The sequence below is a fragment of a genome, unplaced genomic scaffold (assembly GCF_019419815.1).
Source record: "Pyrus x bretschneideri cultivar Hongxiangsu unplaced genomic scaffold, Pyrus_bretschneideri_v1 Contig54, whole genome shotgun sequence".
NCBI classification, from domain to species: Eukaryota; Viridiplantae; Streptophyta; class Magnoliopsida; order Rosales; family Rosaceae; genus Pyrus; species Pyrus x bretschneideri.
Genome location: NW_025999792.1, coordinates 673,757 through 684,559, shown reverse-complemented (window position 1 = coordinate 684,559; position 10,803 = coordinate 673,757).

Below are 10,803 nucleotides of genomic sequence, written 5' to 3'. Positions count from 1 at the left end.
TTGAGTTTCACAGAGCAAAAGTGAGATCAAAGTCAAGCTCCTAGGGCCATAGAATAAATAAGCTTTTCAAAATGAGCCATAAAGTTTCAATTTTTCATATTCAAACTAAGGTGTTAAAATTGTATCAATTTATGCTTTTGATCTAATCAATTGTAAGATAATTCATTACTTTGGTGACGTCGTGAGCTTGAGTCCTTTATACGGTCTAACGTGTAAGTCACGTTTGCACCACATAGACAAAAAAAACTCAACAAATAGATGATTAGAAATTCAAAGAGACAAAAGATGTAAATGGATACAATTCATAGCCTGTGGGTGCAATGCGAGAAAATTAGAACATGGTGACCCATTTTGAAAGTTATATCAACCATGAAGAGTGTAAATGTAGTTAGCCCTTTGGTTCTGGAGGAATGCTAGCTATTTTTTCCATTTGCCTTTCCTTATCTACATTTCCCACTCATCGTTTGACATGTGTATTCCATTAATAAGTTGAGAAGGTAGCTAGCTTTCCTCTTGGTTTATATCAATATCTTTTAAACATAAATTTAACATTAAAACAAAAAACATGAATGTTAAAGGAAAAAACACTAGATGAACAAGTATATATTAAATGTCATGGTCATATAACTGAAATCCCTACAACCATAACTGTACCAATAATAATTAAGGCAGAATCAAGAAACTGTTATCCTTAATTTGCTAAATGATCAATAAGGAAATTCAAACCGATTCAAACATATATATTGGCCCAATATTTACCAGAAGATAATTCCTCAAATCACAACCAGAATATCTGACCACCTCGACCGACAACATGCAAAGTTTTGGAAGCCTGTTTATGATGGCGGGGTTGGTGTTACCGGCAATCATCATCATGTCATTGGCGGGGCTTTCATCTCCATTTAGAGATACTAGCCTTCATGCACGCGCTCATGTGTGTGCAGAAAATATTTTTTGAATCACGGCGTGCGACGTGCGATTTACATGTTGTAAATGTAATTATTAATGTAGATGGAAATGAATAATAAATACATTTAATAAAAGCAGTCTTTTAACTAATCAAATTAGCTGAATACATATTAATAAAAACGGTCTTTCAATTTTCATCTACATCTTATTGAATTTACATTAAGATTAGAAAAAATAATATTTAATAAACAACTGATTGATAGTGACACACCCCGACCGAAATCAGGGCATGCTGGCCATCACGTGAGAGTGACGTAACCATGTGCACAGTGCGGAAGCTAAGAATAATAATAAAAGTACGAACAAATAAAAGCCAAACTACACACAGGGTAGTTAACATACATGTGCAAGCGTAAGTGTGAAAAACAATATTCAAAGCACAGAAAACCTAGTGCAGTCCAGGGGAATAAATACTAACTAAACACACCTAGAGGGGGTCCTACGCTGGTGATAATCTGTTAGATATACCGTGAATTCCTTGTGAGCCACCAAAAGAGCAATCCAAATTAGAACCTGGAGGGGCGCAAAACAGAAAGTGTGAGTGGGCAAAAACAAAACTTTTCAAAATCATTTCATTATCAAAAGTTCTAACCCCTCGCCGTAAAACCTGTATAGTTTCCCAGAAAATAGAATATACACATATAGAAAACATGCTCAGAAATATGCTATGTTGAATGCTTCCACATAAAATGTAAGTAACCCAGGTAATGTCAAACAATGCAAATAACATGTCAGCCGGAGTCACCTAACGTGACCTGTACGGCTAAATCTAGAGCTCAAATCCCCAACTCACTAATTGTACCTGCATATGAGTCGGAACCATCTAAAGTGGTTTGTACGACAAGATTGGGTGTAAATAAATACGCTCAAGTGCTACGATCACGTGAAGACTGGGCGAATAATCGCGGGTCACCTACGAGTTGGAACCACTTATAGTGGTCTGTACGACATGACTGTGCACCTAACTTGGATCCAAGATGAGCGTGTGGTGCGGGAGGTGAACATCACGTGAATGACTGTGTCTTACTCTGGGCGGGAGCACTAACATCGGGGGTGCAGGTTATGAGCTCACTACGTATCTCACATAACTACAAATCATCATCAACCATAACTTACCTGTCACTTATCTGCATGTCCGCAGCACCAAACATACATATATACAACTACTAATGCATAAATAAATAGGCAAACGCAATGCATGGCATTTAAAACATATAAACATTCCATTTCATTTTCTAGGAAAAACCATAATATATAGGTATATACGGAAAACCAAAAGCCTACTCACTGGTATGTAGAAGGGTCGTAACCCCCTTGCCTCGAGTGACTGCGTTCGTCCTCGGGATAGGTCTCACCTATATGTGAAACAACTATAAAAACGTTAATTTAAAGCACATAACCAAAATTAGGCAATAACTTCTCATACAATGCTCAAATGGGATGTATGAATACACCAACGTGATCTACTCAACCTCACTAACATCCCATATTTTTAAAATAATTTTCTAACTTCCCACGCGCGGCCACGTGCTAGGCACGTTGACGGCGTCAGTTAACGTCGTTAGGAATATTTCGTTAAAGTTAACCTAACGCCGTTAGGAATATTCCATCCAAACTGACGGAATATTCCGTCTTCTTTTCCGGCACACCTCCAATGCTGTTGCCGTCGCCGGAAAACCGGAAAAACTTCAAACCTTCGTTTCTCACTTGTTTTTCAACCACATTTCATGAAATTGGTACCAAAATGAAGCTTACAACAAGTAGAACAAAACCTTACCACTTTCAAGCCCTGAAATTCACGGAATCTCGCCGGAGAAACTTCACAAAATCCGGCCAAACCTGCAACTCATGATCCCGACGTCCAAAACCTTCCAACGAACCACCCCGAGCTTCCTAATGACCTCACTAAGCTTCTTACAAGCTTCAAATTCCCTGAAAAACAACATTTCACGTGTGCATGAACAGTGACCAAAATCAGGGTTCCATGGTTCGACATGAAATCGAAGGATTTCCTACCTAAAATGGGTATGGTTGAACTCGTATAAACCTCACGAACACAAAGGTATAGTTTTCAACCTCGATCTGCAACATTTTCGAAGGTTTTTGGTCTTGTCCGTACGAAGAAGAAGAAGGGAAAGAGAAAGAGAGACACGGGATAGGGAAGGTGATGAGGATGAGAGTGTGGGTGTGTGTGTGTGGTCCAGATGCAGCCAACCAAAACCCCAAAACAACCACACAACGAAACATAACCACTAGGAGCAAAATCGTCATTTCACACCTGCGATATGAATAATCCGGGACGGGCTGTCACAGCTAGCCCATTGCGAGGTTAAGCTCACTCCCTCCCCTTAGTGTATATAACATCGTTGGTTAAAAAAAATTATCATTTGACAACTAATTGAATCACATTATTATGTGCGTGCGAGAGATTATTATTTTTTTTTTTATAACTGACACTACACACCTCTCAAGTGTTTAAAAATTGAGAAATAATATTTAATAAACAACTGCGTGCAAAAAACATTTTTTGAATCACAGCGTGCGACTTAGACATTTAAATGTATTTATATGCGTGAATTGCTTCAATATTTTTTTTTATTTCGTTATTTTCTTTTTTTATCACCAACGCTACATGCGCTCTTAATATGTTTTGAACACAACATTCATAATTTTTCTTATTTTTTATTATATTTTTCTTCCCCATCACATGGCCATCATCAACTTTGTCATTTGTTTATTTTTTTCTCTTCCTTTTCATTTTTTTTATTATTTTCTCTCTCCCCATTTATATTTATATTATATTTTATGATGACCAAATTACCAACTTACCCTTGCATGATTTGATATATTATTTTGCTCAAGTTTTGAATATTTTTGGTTGAGGGGCAGTTTGGTACAATTCTTTTTGTCGAAGCCGGTGATACCAAATTGAGCCTCTAGCTTTATATATAGATTTATATAAATTATGATGATCATTATGAATAATAACACCGCCGCGAAGGGATCAAGTGAGGGCAATTACCCTCTAATGGCCAAAGCAAAGAAACATAACACCATTGCGATATAATCAAGTTTTAAGAAAAGATATACTAGAACACTTGACAGAGGTAAGCCAAATCTATTTTTATGTGATGAAGTATTTCACTATAGTTGCGAATGAAATTTTCAAAAAGAAGATGGTAGTGGTGATGCTGAAGGATTTGTGTATAGAGTTCAGGGAGTTTGTTGTATTTGACAACGACTAGACTCGATATCATGTATGTTGCAAGCTTGTTGTCCAGATTTATGCACAAGCCTACTCACATTTACTATGGAGCTACAAAGAGGATCCTTATATACATACAAGGTACCATTGACTTTGGTATTATGTATGCAAGAAATGTTAAGCCAAAATTGTTTATTTTCTATCATAGACTCATAGTGATTAGGGAGTAGTAGTGTTGATGACTTATTACTTTTGAATGTACGAATTATGTAGAAAAGCCAGTACCACACTCCCTGTAGGTAATATAAAAAGAGTGAAGAACAAACGATCCTCCAAACAAAAAAGTGACTAAGTCCGACTCAAGCAACATCGAAATTTCGGTGAAACCATCATATTAAAATTTTGACATGTCAGGGTTTATGTGACATGCCCCGTGTGTCTTACAAATCATACACATGACATTTGACTCATCAAAACTGAACAAGTCATCATGAGTGACATGCATAGACATTTGGCGAAAAGTAATCAAGGAATTATTTTTAATTAATTTTTAATTAAAATAAACAAAATAATTTATTTAAATTTAAAATAAATGAAATGCCAAATCAGAGGAGATTGGCCAAATTAAGGATGAAATGTGATTGATTTATTTGATCTTATCAAATGAGATTATTTGATTAGGTCATGGATAATGTGATGAAGTCAAACCACAAACCAAGCCCAAATCAAGTCTTGGTTCCTTCGTCAATTAATGAAGTTCAAAATCAAGACCAAATCAAACCTCAAACAAGACCTGAAGAGTATAAATACAAGACTCCAAGATAAAGAAAGATTTCTCTTGAAGAACCTTCAAGCACCACTACAGTACTAGTTTCTCCATCGCCACAAGCCAAATCCTTGTGGTATTGGTGGATTCGAGATAAGTCATGATGACCCTTAGATCAGCACCTCTACGCATACATTCTACACCCTAACCTTCGGATCAAATCTTTGTACACGTGTTTTGTTTTATTTGTTGCAGGGAATTCGTGTTTACAAATAGATTCATCTACATAAGAGAGCTTCTTTGTGTGAAGCAGTAAAGTATTAAGAGGGACGGGTTGATGTTAATACTTTGTTGTATTAACTAAATGAGGATTCTTGCTGGATCCTCTTTGTAAGGATCCCAGGAATCCTTTAATCATGTTCGTTCATTGTATATCGTGTGGTCATAAATTATTTTAAATTTTTTAATTCAAAATTGAACATAAATAGTACCTGATGAAAACTGGCTGCACGATGTATAATGAACGAACACAATTAAAGAATTCCCAAAATCCTCACAAAAAGAATCTGAAGTTGATCCTTATTCATATTAACTAAGTCCTATTTGGTAATTTTCTTTTCTATACCATGTGATCTTTTGCCACATGTATGACTCAAATTATTTGTAAATTGTTGCTTAATGGTCTTACAGAGTCATCCTAAGTCCTAGAAAAATATTTCAAATGTGAATTAATTAATGGGAACTTTAACAAAAAGCTTCCGGTACTGTTCACTTTAACGAAAAACCACATTTTTACACTAAAAAGTCAATCCTGGTACCATTCACTTTACCCTTTATTTTGTCCTTACTGTTAAAACTCAAAGTTTTCAAGCCTTTTTCATTAGTTAATCAGAAAAGCATCTTTTGCGTTAAGGCTCTCTCTTTGCTCTTTGTTTTTATTCTTCTATGTCGCAGCTTGCTTCTTTGACGCCTTCATTATTTCTCAACCTTTATGTCTAGATTGATTAGGATGAAAGATAGGTTGGATACCAACATCTACAATAGAATAGTGGTCATTGACAGAAAATTAGAACTTTATGACCCATTTTTTAATCACCTCAAACTTGAAGAGTGTAAACTGTAGTCTGTAACTTTTTTTTTAACAAACGATATTATCTACACTAATGGGGTGAAAGAGTGAGCTAAGCCTCATAATGGGTGAGTAATAATGTGGTTCAAATTTGCCTTTGGCGAGAATTGAACCTAAGACCTCTCACTTACAAGTGAAGAGTGTAAATTGTAGTTAGCTTTTTTGTTTTATATCAATTTTCTTAAACGTAAATTCAGTCTTAAATAGAAACATCAATATTAAAAGGAAAAGAAATAATAGATGAACAATTTTTTATAAAATAAACCAAAAATCAATCAAGCAATAAACAAAACACAACGATTTTAGACTTCCTCCAATATAGGAGTATCTCTCAAACAATGGAAGCTTTATTGATTACCAACAAACACAAGAGAACTCACAAACACAAAGTGTTCTCAAGTATACAAACTTATGCCTCTAAAAAACTCTCACACACAAAACTATATCCCACATCCATCTATTTATACTAATAGATGTCATATGTTTACACAAAGTCCATAGAATATAGGAAACCAAATCTATACTAAAACCAAATCCCAAACCAAGTAGGAAACACAAATCCAAATATCTTGCGTCCAAGATATCATAATCCATTTTAGTTAAGGCATTTTGGTTTAATGCCAAATCCAACAATCTTTAGCTTGGCATGAAATCCATAATGAGGCATCAAACAACTTCCGTTGCTCCACCATATCGCAAGATCAAACTTGCTTCGACTGCACCAAATCCAAACAGTGCTCAAACTTAGCTGCATTAACCACTTTTGTCAACATATCAGCTGAATTATCTTTTGTAGCAACCTTTTTTAAACGAATCTCACCTTTAGCTACAACTTCTCTCAGAAAATGATATCGTACATCAATGTGCTTAGTCCTAGCATGATGTACCTGATATATGGCCAAATAAATGGTACTTTGGCTGTCACAATATACATCCAACTTGTGTTGTTCTACACCTAAATCTCCTAACAACCCCAGAGTCCACATTGCTTCTTTGATAGCTTAAACGATTGCCATGTATTTTGCTTCTAAGGTTGATAGTGTCACCGTTGGTTGTAATATTGATCTCCAACATATAGGACCCTTTGCCATAGTAAACACATACCTAATCGTCGATCTTCTCTTGTCTAAGTCTCCAGCAAAGTCTGAGTCCACATATCCAACTAAGAACTTATCAATTCCTTCATCACATCTTTCAAAACAAATACCTTTGTCCCTCGTTCCATGTAAATACCTTAGTATCCACTTAGCAGCATTCTAATGCTCTCTTCCAAGATTATGCATGAATCTACTAACAATTCAAACTACGTGTGCAATTTCAAGACGAGTACACACCATAGCATACATTAATCCTCCAACCAAATTAGCATATGGAATACCATCCATCTTTATCTTTTCTTCATTAGTTTTGGGACATTGTTGACTGCTCAAATTGAAGTGAGCACTTAATGGAGTTCCTACAGGCTTATTGTCTTTTGTTACTCGAAACTTTTGTAACTTCTCAAGATATTGCTTCTGAGTCAAACACACCAAACCTTTTTGTTTATCCCTTGTGATCTCCATTCCCAATATTTTCTTGGCTTCACCGAGATCCTTCATTTCAAACTCCCTTCTCATTTGCTCCTTCAACTTTTCAATCCCGAAATATTTCTTGAGGCTATGAGCATGTTGTCCACATAGATTAACAAGTACACGAACAAACCATCTTTCAACTTCTTGTGATAAACACAGTGATCATAATGACTTCTTGTATAGTCTTGACCCTTCAAAAATGTGTCAAATCTTAAATACCACTGCCTGGGCGACTGCTTCAAACCAAGAGATTTTCTGAGCTTACAAACGAATCTTTATTTGCCCTTCACTTGATACCCCTCGGGTTGTCTCATATAAATCTTTTCATCCAAATTACCATGAAGGAATCCAGTCTTCAAGTCTAGTTGTACCAATTCAAGGTTGAATTGTGCAACTAGGGCAAGCATTATTCGAATGGAGGAGTGCTTAACCATAGGAGAAAAAAATTTCATTGTAATCTATTCCCTCCTTATGAACATATCCTTTAGCTAGTAGCCTAGCTTTAAATCTTACCAAGCTCTTGTCATCCACTCCATCCTTCTTTGCATAAACCCATTTGTAGCCAATTGCTTTCCTTCCTCTAGGAAGCTCCACCAATTCCCAAGTCTTATTCTTGTGAAGGGAGAGATTCTCATCGTCCATCGCATCATGCCATTTATTCTCTTCTTCACTATTTATTGCTTCTTCAAAATTTTCAGCCTCAATTACTAGCAATGCATATACCATGTAGGCCATGCAATCTTTATATCCTTCAAGTAAGGATATGTCTCTTGTTCCCTTCCTTTTCGCTATGTAATCATCTTGTATCTTTAGTTCTTCTGATGGTGTTCTTCTTTGTGATCACTCTCTTCATGTTCAAGTTAATCACCTTGTCTTTCTTCTTCCACAGCTTCCTTACTTGGCTGTAAATTCACAATTACTTGTTCCCCAAGCTCCACCATCTGAATATCTTCCTTCAATTGCATGTGACTTTCATCAAATGTCGTATCTCTACTTACTATAATCTTGTTCAACTCGGGACACCAAAGTCTAAAGCCTTTCACACCATTATTGAATCCCATAAAGACAACTTTCCTAGCTCGTGGATCCAATTTGATTTCCTTCACATGAAAGTAGGCATTGCATCCAAACACTTGTAGCTTATCGTGGTCCTAAGCTGGTTCTCCAGACCACACTTCAATGGGTGTTCTACCCACTAATGCTGTTGATGGTAGTCGATTAAGCACATGACATGCATAGCTCAAAGCTTCTTCCCAAAATCTCTTTAGCAGCTTAGCTTGAGATAGCATGCAACAAACTTTCTCAAGCAAGGTCCTATTTAGTCTCTCTGCAATCCAATTCTGCTGTGGAGTATGTCTAACATTGAAATGATGAGTAATCCCTTCCTTTTTACACACTTTGAAGAAAGGTATCTTAATCTTCTTTCCAGTCTTGTTCTCCATCATGTTTTTCCATTCCAGGAAGATTTCAAGAACCTCGTCCTTTTGTTTCATCATATATATCCATGATTTGCAAGAGTAGTCATCAATAAAAGATACAAACCATCTTTTTTCACCTAAAGAAGCATTCTTTGCAGGCCCCAAAACATCAAAGTGAACATAGTCCAAAATCCCTTTCGTTTGATTAACAACTAAGCCAAATTTCACCTTTGTTTGTCTGTCAAGAACGCAGGTGCTCACAGAACTCTATCTTTCTAGTTTTTTCTCCTTTTAAACACCCCTACTTGATCAATCCTTGCAATGCTTTTTCTCCTACATGTCCCAACCTCATATGCCATAATGAAGATAAGTCACTTTTATCACTTTGCACTTCATTAGTTACCATAGCCACTCCATTTTCCATATAAAGTAAGCCATTCCGAGGCCTTTTTAGTATGACAAGTGCTCCTTTAGCAACTTTGAGCACATTGTTATCGGAATAAAACTTGTAGCCTTGTGATTTGAGAGTGCCTAGTGAGATCAAAATTTTCTTCAGATTTGGGACGTACCTTACACCATGCAATTCTTGAATCACACCATCATGATGCTTGATCCTGATGCTTCCAATTCCTTGAGTTGTACATGGGGAATCATCTCCCATATATATAGTTCCATTCGTAACTTTGAAGCTTGAAAACCAATGCCTTTGAGAAGTCATGTGATGGGTACAACCTGTGTCGAGCACCCACTCTTTCATATAATCCACAGTGCTCGATGCAGTTAGGGCATAGACAAATTCCTCATCCTCAACTTCAACCATATTTGCTTCTGAGTCATCCTTCTTCTTTCTAGTCTTTTCTTTGATTTTAGGGTAGTCTTTCTTCCAATGTCCTTTTTCAAGACAAAAAGCACACTCATCTTTGTCCAAGAACTTCCTATTCTTTGAGACTCCTCTAGTACGAGGCGTACTATTTTTACCTGTATGAACCTTTCTTTTCTTTTGATCTCCTTCTCACCATCAAAGCTTTAGAGTTATTCCTTTCTTGCCTGTTAAGGTGTCTCACCTCATGATTCATAAAAGCACTTGAGATTTCATCATACTTAATTGTCTCTCTGCCATAAATCCAAGTAGTCACGAAAGGCTCATAGGATTCAAGCAATGAGTTCATCAGGATCAATGCCTTGTCTTCATCTTTGATTATCTTTTCAAGATTTGCCAGTTTAGCTAGAAGCTTGTTAAACTCTTCTAAATGGCCAATCATCTTCGTACCCTATTTGTACTGGAACCTGTACAACTTGCTCTTGAGATGTAGTCAATTCTCTGCACTCTTCTTCATATATTTTGTTTCCAATGTAGCCCACAATTCTTTCACAGAAGTTATGTTCATCACACCATACTTCTGTTGATTTCCCAAGAATAATTGAATTGTAGAACATGCATGAGTATTTAATCTTTCCCATTCTACTTTTTCCATCGAAAATGACATGCCTCCTAACACAACAACCAAACCTTTTTGTATCAAGACATCTCGAACCTCACACTGCCACATAGCAAAGTTGTTCGTTCCATCAAATTTCTCAATTTCAAACCTGGCGCTCTGAACCGTCGTCTTGGTTCCACTAGTGCCAAACTTTTCTTCAACATCATCAACACTAGTAGACTCACCAGTCTTCATCATTGCTTGATGGTCACAACTCACGTAAGAACCTAAGCTCTGATACCACTTGTTATAAACTAAACCAAA